A 12689-nucleotide genomic window follows, 5' to 3' on the forward strand; every position below is an offset into this window, starting at 1 on the left:
GGCGCGTAGCAAAATCAGCTGTGGGCCCGCCGACCTGTCAATGGCCAATTGAGGCCATTGACAGGACCATTTAACCAATTAAAGGACCTGCCCGTCCAACCTTAAGATTGGCGGGCAGGCCAGGAACGCCAGCGGCAAATAGAAAAAACATGAAACCTCATCCAGTGGCGGGATGAAGTTTCATACAGGGTTTTAAAAATTTTAATAAAGTTATGCTGTAAATTATGAACATGTCTTAACTCATGTGACACTGTTACATAAGGGGGACATGTAACAGATTTTTTTTTCTCTATTTTTAATATTTTTCAAAGTCCAGGTGATCTCCCTGAGGCAGCACTTAGCCTCAGGGAGATGGGTGCTCTTTCATGCGCGCACACATTCTGGGATACCCCTCTTCCCTGGTACAGCCCTCGTCCTGCAGCCTCTTCCCTTGCCTGAGACCACTTCTCCCCCTAGCCCTAGAGCCATTGAAAAGCCACCCCAACCCTACTGCTGGTCTGGTAGGTAGAGACTTGCCAATGAGCTCCCCTAAAAGTGATGTGGTGCTGTCTGTGAAGCCTGGCACTGATGACCGTGAGTGCTGCCTGAAGTAAGGTAGGCAAATAAACCCCGGATCCCGAATGAAGTGCAGGTCATCAGGTGCACATCCCTTATGTACAGTTGTAAAATACAGGGGCCTGCAATTACGCCAACGTGAGTTCATGACCCAGTGTGGGGGGATGATTCTGGCAAGCAGGGCTTATAATGAGATTCTAATATATTGAAATTAACTTCTTGACAAGTGGCAGTGGGAATACAGCCCGCCATTGATGGGCGGAGCAGATGATCACAAACTGGTTTCATGACGACGTGTAACCGATTTTTGCAATCTCCCAATATTTTCTGCTCCCACGAGCTATGACACCCACAGCGGACGGGAGCAGAAAATCCCGGATTCTGTGTCTCTCAGGGGGGATTGAGTCTTCAGTTTCGAAGATCTAATTTGGGAACACACTGCAAAAGCAGCTCCAACTCGGATGGCATCAACAACAGCCCAGCTCACAGGGTTTCAATCTCAACTCCAGAGATTCCATTCCTCTGGATTCACAAGTATTTTACTCAAACACCAACTTAGAAACACAACTTCAGCCCTTTGGCTGTGCTGAGCAGAATACTACAGCTCCAAAGGAGTACATTGCCTCAACGCCCTGCAGCATCGAGTCATCAACCTTCAGCTGTCTTCTTGGATCTTGAGGGGTTCTCCTGATCCCTCTTCAATTGAAGTCTTTCACCACAGCCCTTTTCCTGCTCCTCTCCCTATCATCTAACTGGGACCTTTTCCTGTCCCTGTCCCATCTCTGAATCACAGAATCTTTGTAGTGCAGAAGATGGCTAATCAATCCATCGAGTCTGCACTGGCTCTCTGAAACTGCATTCTACCAAGCCCCACTCCCCTGCCTTATCTCCATAAACTTGTACATTCTTTTCAGATAGCAATCCAATTCCCTTTTGGATACTTCAATTGAACCTGCCCCCTACACCCTCTCAGGAAGTTTGTTCCAGACTCCAAACACCCTCTGGGTGAAAAGATTTTTCCTCACATCACTTTTACTCCTTTTGCCAATTATTTTGAATCTGTGCCCTCTAGTTCTGGATGGTCTCTTGAGTGGGAACAGTTTTTCACTATTTACCTTGTCCATACCCCTCAAGACATACCTCGTGAACTCTCAGCCTTCTCTCCAAGGAATAGTCCTCCTTCCAATTATCCTCAGTCATTCTTCACTCATCATCTGAACTCCATGAACATCCCACCTTTATATCCTATATCTCATACAATTCAACTCCTCATCATTCATTCTATCTCTTTACTACTCTCATCATCTCTCTGTAATCTCCTCATTGTCACCAAGAACTCACTCTATCCTCCATTAATACTAATCTAATACTCCTATCACAACTGTTCACTCACATAGCAACTCATTCTCTCAACTCACAATCTCCTACTAATATTAACTAAGAATGACTCACTATATCAATATCTATAGTCTACTACATCCTCTTCTAACAATGTCTCATTTCATACTCATCATCCCTATACTAATATATCATCTATCATACACCTCCATTCATAAATAATGTCTCATGTCCAATCATAAGTCACATGCAGATGATCTCAAGCAAGACAAATATTGATATATGATGACAAAACAATGATGCAATGCATGATTCGGAACATATGACAGAAGAGCAAGAAAACAGGAACAGCAAATGAAAATTCAAAAACATATCATACAAATCTGAATAAAATAACCTGACACAGTATAAGTATGAAGAGATGCAAAACATACTAACTGCTGTGCTTGGCCACAGTCCAGGCGTACTCAAACTCTGAACCTATTCCTCCGATCTAAAATACAACCTTTTATCACTACTCCCTGTTTCCTGTCACTCAATCAATTTCTTATCCAAATGCCTACTCTCCCTTTTATTCCATGAGCTAAAATTTTGCTTACAAGCATGTTGTGGGGCGCTGTGTCAAATACCTTTTGAAAATCTATACACACAACAGCAGCATTGCCCTCATCAAACTCTGGGGCCCTTCTTTTGGGACTTCTCCCTGTCCCCTCTCTCTTTGGGACCTCTCCTTTTCCCCTCTTCCTGCCCCTTACCTGGGACTATTCTTCTTGATTGTTCTTTGCTTGCGATCACTCGATTCGGTTTTACAGGCATGGCTGAAAGAATGTAAAAAACTGATGATCTGCACATGTGCAGCCTGCTTCTGCTCTGCACCTGCACAAATATCCAAGATCCATCATTACTGACCTCGGCTCTGAAGACCAATGTAAGTCCAGCTTTCGTAACAACATCTCAACACTCTACTTCCTGTTTTAACTGCCTGTGAACATTGTGCTAACTGTGTTAGTGACAAGTCCATTGGAGTACCCAACAACCCTCTCCCTTCCAATAGCCTAACTACATTGCCATCAAACACATACTCCATACCAACTTTCCCTCGGCTGAATCTCCCAATAATGCATTAAAGTGCACCTGGTATTCCTGATCCAATCAAATTACATTGTCCATTACCATGGCTATGTAGGTAAATGCGGCAGCCCATTTAGAGACCACACCATAATTATGGATGATGAAAGTCATTCAATCCATCTTTATTCAACCATTAAGGGCTTGTGGACATCCTGCCATTGTGGAATCCGAATGTTTCTTCAACGATTCCAAACTTTTACCTCCACTGCTCAATGAGGAAATTAGTTCCACATGTAGATCATTCTTTGGGCTGAATTTTCCCCCCATTGGGGGGAGGCTGAGGGGTGGGCACGTAGGGGCACGCTTCTGATCGGTGCCCCCGATCAGAGGCGCAGCACCATTTTACGTGGGCAGGCCAGTTAAGGCCCGCCCAGCGTGACGTCCACACACAAGCGCTATGCGCTCCCTGTGCGGGCAGGGGGAAAGTCCCAAAATCATGAGTGCGCTCTTTCAAACATGCGCACGAAAGAGCGCACTCATCTCCCTGAGGCTAAGTGCAGTCTCAGGGAGATCATCTGTACAAGTAAAAAAGACAAAAATAGAAAAATTACATGTCCCCTCATGTGACAATGTCACATGAGTTGGGACATGTCCATAATTTTTACACAATCTTTATTAAAAATTTTTAAAGCCTACATGAAACATCATCCCGCCTGTGGATGAGGTTTCATGTTTTTTCCCATTCCCGCCAGGGCTCCTGGCCTGCCCGTCAACCTTTAATTGCTTAATTGACCCTGTCAATGGCTTCAGTTGGCCATTGACAAGTAGGCAGGTGCGCAGCTGATTTTGCTGTGCTCCCGCCTTCCTGAAAATTTAAATCGGGCACGGTGATGTCGGGAGTTCCCCCCGACGTCACCGTGCATCACTTTACGCTTTGGCCAGCAGGCCCCGCCCCCGCTCGCTGACTTGTAAAATTCTGCCCTTTACGAGTTGAAGAATTTCCTGGGGAAGGATTTTTCCTCGTTGGGGGCGGTTAGGAAACCGACCGCCGCCCACGATCAGGGCCGGGCTGCGATTCACACTTACAGGCCAATTAAGGCCCGTCCAGCTTGAAATGGAAGCAGCAACATTCAGCATGACCTGTGCAGGGGAGGGGGTGGGGCCGAGCATGAGCTTCACGCATGGTGGCAGGTGCACACTTGAAAACCTTACTGAGACACAGAGCTACCTCAGGGAGATGAAGTGTTTCTAAAAATTAGAAATAAAGAACGAAATTTTCGGCTCGCCAAGGCGTGAAATGACATACGGTGATGTCGGGCGTGCGTCATGACATCACCACGTCATTTTTAGATTTTTAGTTTGGCAGATGAGCCTAACTCGGCCAAACTGTCAAAGGTCTGTTAAGAACTAACTGAACTTGTTAATGGAGCTACCCGTCCAACCTTAAGGTTGGTGGGCAGGTGAAAAGCCCAGGAGGCCTTCGCATTTATCATGAAACCTCATCCACGGGCGGGATGAGGTTTCATGAATGAGTTAAAATTTTCAGAAAATTTTTAAATCAAATAAACGGACATGTCCCAGCTCATATGACAGTGTCACATGAGGGGACATGTCCTTAAAATATTTTTATTCCTTTATTGAAGTTTTGGAAACTTAAACTCATCTTCCTGAGGCAGCACTTTGCCTCACGCGCTTGTGTGAAAGAGTGCACACCCGACTCAGGGAACCCGCCTGATTGCATAGGGAGCGCTCAGTGCTTCCGGGCGTGCGTCACACTGGGCGGGCCTTAATTGGCCTGCTCACGTCGAATGGCTGGGGGCTGGACTGGTGCTCCCACCCAGCCCGCCCGACAGGCAGAAAATTCTGCCCAAAGAGTTTAAAAATGTTATAATGACTCTGTCACATGAGCAGGAATTTGTTATAAATGAAATTTTAAAATTTTTATCTTATTTGTATTTGTTGTTGGAAACCTTATCCTGCCCGTGGATGAAGTTTCCGAAAAACTGTAAAGGCCACTTGGCCTTTTTTGCCTGCCCGCCAACTGTAAGGTTGGACAGGCAGCAAATAATTTGTTTTAATAACCTCATTAATGGCCTTATTAGGCCTTTATAATTGTTGGCGGGCGTGCCGCCGACTCCAGTGCATACCCGCCGACTAAAATATCGCGGGATGACGTTGGGACACTCACCCAACATCATTGCGAGTCATTTTACGCTTGGTCGGGATGGGCACATGCCCGCCCACTGAGCTAAAAATTCTCCCCCTGATGCCAGCTCTAAAATTACCTTTCCTAATTTGAAGCTATGCTCCCTAGTTCCATAGTTTAATTTCTTCAGCAAAATTATGTCCCTCTATAAGATCATCTCTCAGGTGCCCGATCTCCAGGCTGAGATATCCAATTTCTCCAGTCTTTCCTCATAACTCAAAACCCTGACTCTGGGGATCAGCCGTGTGGCTCTTCTCATCACAGCCTCCAGTGTTTGAATGTCTGTTGTCTCTGTTTGGAAGAACTGGATGCAGTGGTCAAGGTGGGGTCTGACCAGAGCACTGTAAAGTTTGATGATCACCTCCTCTAACTTATAACTTTATGTTGAGGTACTATAGCTGAACATCCTTTTTGACTTTGTTGCTGTTGATATGCATTGGTTGGATACATTTAGCATCCAGTCTCTTATCATTCCAAAGCCTTGTTCTGTATCTTTCTCAGGTGTTTCAATATCATTCATGAAGTATGTTTGCCAACTCCAGTGATCATTGTCATATAAGGGTGTTCAGGCAGAAGCAAGGGTTAATGTGGGACTGGAGAACGGTTCCGCCCGTGGCATGATGTAGAGAGTCACATGATAGTGGGCTGTTATATAGTAGAGTCTGGAAGGAGCCAGCTTGGTGACAGCACCAATGCAGGACTGTACTTTGGGGATTTATATAGTTACTGATTACCAAGAAGATGGTTAATGTTCAACCTTACAAGTGAGATGCCAAACAACCTTACAACATGGTGGCAGCGAAGGATGGACCCTAAAATCCCAGAGGAGCTGAAGAAGGAACCCAGAATCTAAAAGCAAGAAAAATGAAAGAAACCAAAGTCTGACCTGTGAAAAGTGCACCTAAATTGAAGACACCATTGGAGATCACCTAAGAAGCTCCTTTGCAGACATGGAAGCTGAAGGAGTCCGCCAGGGCACGTGCAGGTCCATTGCCAGACCTGATCAAATGCAGAGTCAAGGGACCTAGCTGGATCACATAAAGGCTGAACAAAATTGAAAGACAAAGGGGAACAAAGGCTGAAAGGCAGCAGAAGAATACACTGTGCACTTGGAAAGTCCAACCTAATTGGACTCAGAGGCAGAGTCAGAGGACCTGGGCAGATCACAAAAGGCTGAGAAAAAATTTTTAAAAATGGAAAAAGGCTGTAATTCAGAAGAATAATCCGCTGTTTGAGTGAAAAAAGAGCCTGAATGAAGGCAGAGTCAAGGAACCTAACCAAATCACAAGAAGGGTGAACAAAGTACAGCAAGAAGTCTGAGATTATTTTTAAAAATAGGAGCAATCAGCATCAGCAAATCCAGAGCGCAGCTGCAAGAAAACAGCAGCAATGGTCCACAGCCAGCTTTACAACATGTGGTGGCCAAGCAACACTCAAGAGAAAAATATAGTTTCTAAAAATGGCAGGTAGAGTTGAAATATTGCTTTACATTTGATTCCCAAGCTAAACAAAGCTAATAGCTGGCCAAGACCTTTTGTTTTAAAGGTTTCCTGCAGAGTTAATAAGTTGAAAAAGCTGGCCCCATCAACACAATGGGAAGCCACTGAAACTCAAGGAAGTGTGGGAAGAACAAATAGAAAAAAAATGGCAGCTGGGGAACCATCGTGAAGAATAAAAATAAATTAAAGAGGTGCTCACCTGTTATAAAAAAAAAGCCATGTGTTGTAATTTAAAACTAGCAGACCAATTTAGGCTAAGGCAAGGCCAAACCAGGCCCAAAATTTGGAGCCTTGGAGAAGAAACGTTTTGTTTACATAAGTACTTCAGAGTTAAGCAAGAAATCAGAAGTACAAGTTAATATGTTTTTACATTTGTTTGGTGTATTTGTGGATGGAGTAATCCTAAAGCAAGGCAGATGATTCCTCAACCAAATTTGATGAGATATGAAAAGCCTTTGATAAATATCTTAAACATCAAGTTATAGAAAGCATATACCTTAAAAAAAGGTCTAGGACACTCCCAGCAAGCACAAAAAGTGCAAGGAAACCCTAGGGCAGGGGAGATGGGAGACCCCAGACTGATGGAAACAGGAAACCCCACGCTGAGGGAAACAAGAGATGCCAGGCGAGGGAGATGGGAAACTCCAGGTGAGAGAGACAATACCTAAGTGAGCCACTAGATGACTGCAGACATGTCAGTGCAATGGAATACACAAGCTGAAGAGAGTGGTGCAGAAGATGCTGAGAAGCATCCAAAAGGTTTTAGAATAGAGTGTTTTGAAAATGCCAACACAGTATCCAAAATGCAACAGCAGGTGACAATGCGGAGCAAGCAGAAGGCTGTGAATGAAGCAAAGCTATCTGAGGTAACCCAATTAAACAAAACCTGCAAAAAGAAAATGAAGCTATTCCATAGGAAAATGTTCGTATCAAATCTGAGTTGGAAGAACTCAAAAAGTACAGCCAGGCACAACACCAGGTAGAAAATGTACTCAAAGAACTCACTGCTCTGAAAGATTCTTTGAGGAATAAATACATAGCTCTGAAAAAAACACGAGGAGCTAAAAAAGATGTTGAGTACTACTTCAGAAAAAACTGTGTTGGGCATCTCAGTGGTGATAAAGCAATGCATTGAAGAATGGCATGAGTTAGCAAGAGGTCAATAAAAAAATAAATAGCTGAAAGAAAAGCTGTTTGTCCTTCAAGATCAAATGCAAAGGGAGAACATAACCTTTCAGCAGCATGAAGAAATAAGACTGTCTTGAACGTCAGAATGGAAGAATAGCAGAACAAAACCAAGGAGATGGTTGAATTGCATGAAACTCAAGATGAAGCGATTGAGCTTTGGGAAAGAATTGAAAACCTGTTGAAAGGCCTTCACTGCTCCAAGGATCCCTCAGATCAATGTTTATTCCTCTGGAAAATTATGAAGAGCAGCAAAATTAATTTAATGTCTTTCTGAATGAACTAATGAACCAGTTGGCAGAGAAGACTTAGCAATGTTCAATATTCCAGGAGGAAGCCAAGAAATAAAGGAAAGAGGCTAAAGAGCTGAAGAACCGGCTGAATGGAAAAGAGGAGGCTTTGAAAGGAAAAGCTGTAGAACCTTTCAAGCTGTGAGTGGATAAAAGTCATGAGAAACACCATTACAGAACTGAAGTAAGTTAAGGCTTTGCCAGAGACAGACCTGGCCAACAGTAAAACCATAATGAAGGATAAAGAAAAAGCTGTACTGCAGCTAGAGAAAGAAAAGACAGGAATAAGGTTGGAAAATGTAAATCCAATGCTGAAGCTCAAGGAACTAGTAGGAAAAGCACTGGATGCCTCAAACTTACTGAAAGCCATTGAGTTGTTGAAAAATGACATGGCTGAAATAAAAATTAAGAACCAAGAATGTCAAGAAAAAGTTGAACATTTGCAAGAGAAAGTAAGTCTTCTCACAAAGGAGCATGAAGAGTCTCAGAACCAAATAGCAGAAAACAATTAAAGATTCTAAGCTTGAAGGATTGCCCACAAGAACTAGGGTCTGCTCAGGAAAATCTGTTCAGTGTAGAGAACCAACTTTCACATTGGAAGGTTGAGTTCGCTGATGAAAAACGAGAACTGAGGAGAAGCCTGGAGTGGCGCTTACAGGGAATAGAACACTTGAAGAAGAACATGAAAAATGAGATGTGCAGAATGGAAGAGCAAATCCAGACTTTAAAAGAAGATAAGTCTGGAACAAATACAACTGAACTCACCAGAGCAGCTGCCGATCTGAATGAAAAGATTCATAGGCTTGAACAAGGATTGGATAATAAGAGACTAAGCAAATATTTGGCTGAAATTGTGAAGCAAGTGGAAATGAAGGTTCCATTTTTGAAATCTCAGCATCCAGGAAGAACATGGCAGCCCCCATGGAAAAAAAATCTGACTCCACTCCAGGAATAAACAGAGTGAATATTCCCTATGGAAGGAACAAGACAAACCCACAGTACCTGAACATAGCAGATGGGTTGTAAATAAAGAGAAACACAACTTCAAGGGGCACAAAAGGTGAATCAAATGGAGACAACCAAGTACATGAAACACAGAGTACTATAATTTCAACACCAAACCGACCAAGTAAACTCAAAGCAGCTGAGACCACCAATCCTCCAAACATGAAAGAACAAGATCTGGAAGGATTGTCGAGCTTCTATACTATATAAATTTATAAAGTCATGAGATTAGGGGGGGAGGGGGGGAGAAGGAGTAGCAAGTAAAGTAAAGATTGTATTGTAAATATATTTGGGTAAATGCTTGGGGGAGGTGTAGTATAAGGGTGTTCAGGCAGATCAAGGGTTAATGTGGGACTGGAGAACAGTATCGCTCATGGTATGATGTAGAGAGTCACATGATAGTAGACAATGTGCAGTACAATTTGAAAGAGCCAGCATGGAGGCAGCACCCATGCAGGGTTGTACCTTGGTAATTATATAGTTCTGGGTTACCAATAAGCAGTTAATATTCAACCATACAAGCCACTTAGCAACAAATAACCTCACAAAATTCATTGCCTCCATCACAATGATTGTCTGCACTTTACACCTCTCCTCCCTAGTCTCTCTCGGCGCGCTGGTATAAACACCAGCCGGCATTGGGGATCGATATGCTATAAGCCCATTTAGACTGCCTTTGTTTTCCACGTAGCTTATGAAGAAGTAATTGATTTTACTTGGGTGATTTTTGTTTGGAGAAGGTTTGTTGCTCTTGCTTTCTCTTGTGAGTATTTTGAGACAGTAATTGGACAGAATCTTCGAGGTGGTGAGCGAGGGCTGGGCGTGCATCCTGACGTTACCGTGTCATTCAGAACTTGAGGTCGGCAGGCCATTTAAATAGTAATTAAACTAATTAACTGAGCTGCCCGTCCAACCTTAAGGTTGGTGGGCAGGCTGAAGAGCCCAGGCGCATTTATCACGAAAGCTCATCCACAGGTGGCATGAGGTTTCATGAAGGTTTTTAAAGTTTAATAAAAATTTATAATAAAATTCAATGACATGTCCCAGCTCATGTGGTACTGTCACACAAGGGGACATGTCTTAAACATTTTTTTCTTATTAAAATTTTCAATAATAAAACTAATCTCCCTGAGGCAGCTCTGTGCCTCGGGGAGATTTCTGCACTCTTTTACGGCAATGCGCAAAAGAGCACAGGTCCCGGCTTAGCCTCCTCCCCCCTGCCCGCTCAGCGCTTCCGGGTGCGTGTCACGCTAGACAGGCTTTAATTGGCCTGGTCACGTAAAATGGCGGCACAGAGCTGATCACGGGCAGCGATCGGCTACGCGACCACCCGTGCCCGCTCCCACCCAACACCCCCACCCGAAGAGGAGAAAATTCTCCCCATTATTACTTACTACTTTTGGCTGATCCTTAGATTCAAGCTGCAGGTGTTTTTATGCTTTTCCATTTCTCTCTGCTGCCTTCCTGCTGTTGTGGTCCTGAAGGAGTTACACTGTCTTCAGGTTTACCCTCAACTGGGATGTATTTTACTATGTCGTTCTTTGTATCTCACCATCTTTTCATGGGCTTCTGCATTATTTTGCTTTCATTGCCGTAAGTCCTGTTTCTTATCTGCCTGCAGAATTTGTACAAGCCATTCTTCTATTTCTTCAATTATTAATATGTTTGTTAATTTAGACTCACATTTATTTATTGCAAAGTTACCTCTGGTTTCCCCAAGATATCTACGCTGTCCCCTCCAATTTCTCATCTGCTTTATTGCCCCTTGGCGACACCTTCCAAAAACAAGGCACTGCTTTCCACCATGGCCCCGGAGAGGTGGGGGGGAAGACAGTTTCCAAACACAGGACCCGGGGGCTAGGGGTGCCTGGGCTCGGCCTTGTAGATGGAGTTTCTCCTTGCCACTCACAATTGAAAGACCGGCTTGAAAATAAATCGGAGCTGTGCTTTGGATTATTTTTTTCAATGCCCGCCAGAAAAGCATAAAGCTGCCCCAAGGTCAACAGCAGCAGCACAGCAACTAAGAGCATTCTTGGTTGAAAAACGCTAAGCAAAATCTCTAATGATTTTAGAGCGAATTGGATGCTGCATGGGGGGAGGGGGTGTTGGGGGTAGGGGTTGCGAGAGGGAAGAGGTTGGTGGTGGGGTGTTGGTGCTTGGGGTGTGGGAAAGGTTAAGGAGTAGGTGGGAGGTTGGGGTGGGTGGGGGGGAGGGTGAGGATGGGGGGGGGGGTGGAGTTGGGAAAAAGGCAGAGGTGGGGGTGTTTGGGGGGAGGCTGGAGGAGGTTGGTGGGTGGGGGAAGATGGGAGGCAAGAGCGGTAGGTTGGGGGTGTCACTTTTATGGTTTGGTACCACAAAATTAAATACTGTACATTTCTCAAAATTCTCTTTTGAAGTTAAACCAGCATATAATAGCAGTCTAAACTTTCATTATTCCCTAAAGTAGACACAATTCTGATGATGCTGTGTTAATGTACCCGAGATTTGAGAATCTTGGGCCTCAGCAAAATTAATGTAAGAATCTGAAAACTGGGAGTGATGTAAAACAGGGCGTTGGGTTACTATCACCCATTTTACTCTGGCAAAGACTGGGAATGAAATCTCTATCCATCACCAAGAGATTGCTTGAAGAAACAGTTTACAGGTTCCACTCCATCCTGTGTTCACCCCACCCTGCCCCATCCTTTTTAAAATCTGGCAGTGGTCACATTGTGGGAATAAAATCTAGGGGGAAGATGTACTATCATCCATTGTAACTTTGGAAAAAATATCCCAGAGTAACTGCATAAAGGGATTTTACCATAAGAGCCTTTATAACCCAATCCTCTGATGTAAGCATTTCCAGAAATTAATTCTCTCAGGATATTGCTGTCACGCTCTTCTTTTGCTGCTGGAATTTCTTATTTATTAATTAAATTTTTTCCACTTAATTGGCTGTTTCTCTCACACCTCAAATAACAATTAATTTTTAAAAAAATACTGGTTGCACACTTACTTAGTACGAATGTAATGCAACATCATATGGAGCCTGTGGATAGGCTGTAATTGTTGTACAGTGTACAACACAATTCATATGAGAGCTTCTGAGAGAAGGGGAAACAATCCAGTTCTTGAGTTAAGGACATAGTGAATTTTTGTACCATGTATCATTCTTTGCTGAAAAATTCAGATCAGCAATTTAATCCATATTTCGCCTAAGCTGAGGGTAGATGCCTGTTTGGTTCGCAAATCCTGGGAATAGTATCAAAGGGGCAGATGCCATTTATGCTATATTGCGGGTTAGCACAGAGAAGTCCGAATGGTAAGTTTGTATTAGCTACAGAGTAGAATTGTTTTGTAAATATAGTGAATTCTTTGCAGCCTTTTTCCTAACATCAGTTAATTGCTCTATAATTAATTATCCTTACAGTAAGCTTCCAATTTCAGCATCACTACAATCACTCTGCCTATTCCATATAGATGTAATGAAAGAAAGACAAAACTTATTTTTATACAGCACCTTTCACGATGTCCCAAATTGCTATTCAGTCAATTACATAC

General features: G+C 43.4%; 1 protein-coding gene across 1 annotated transcript in view; it reads right to left on the minus strand.

Moving 5' to 3' along the window:
* The window catches only part of LOC121282119 (sodium- and chloride-dependent neutral and basic amino acid transporter B(0+)-like), a 125102-nt gene that overhangs the window by 21677 nt on the left and 90736 nt on the right, over window positions 1-12689 (minus strand). The window lies entirely within an intron of this gene.

This window comes from Carcharodon carcharias, chromosome 9 (genome assembly GCF_017639515.1).
Source record: "Carcharodon carcharias isolate sCarCar2 chromosome 9, sCarCar2.pri, whole genome shotgun sequence".
In the NCBI taxonomy this organism is placed as follows: domain Eukaryota; kingdom Metazoa; phylum Chordata; class Chondrichthyes; order Lamniformes; family Lamnidae; genus Carcharodon; species Carcharodon carcharias.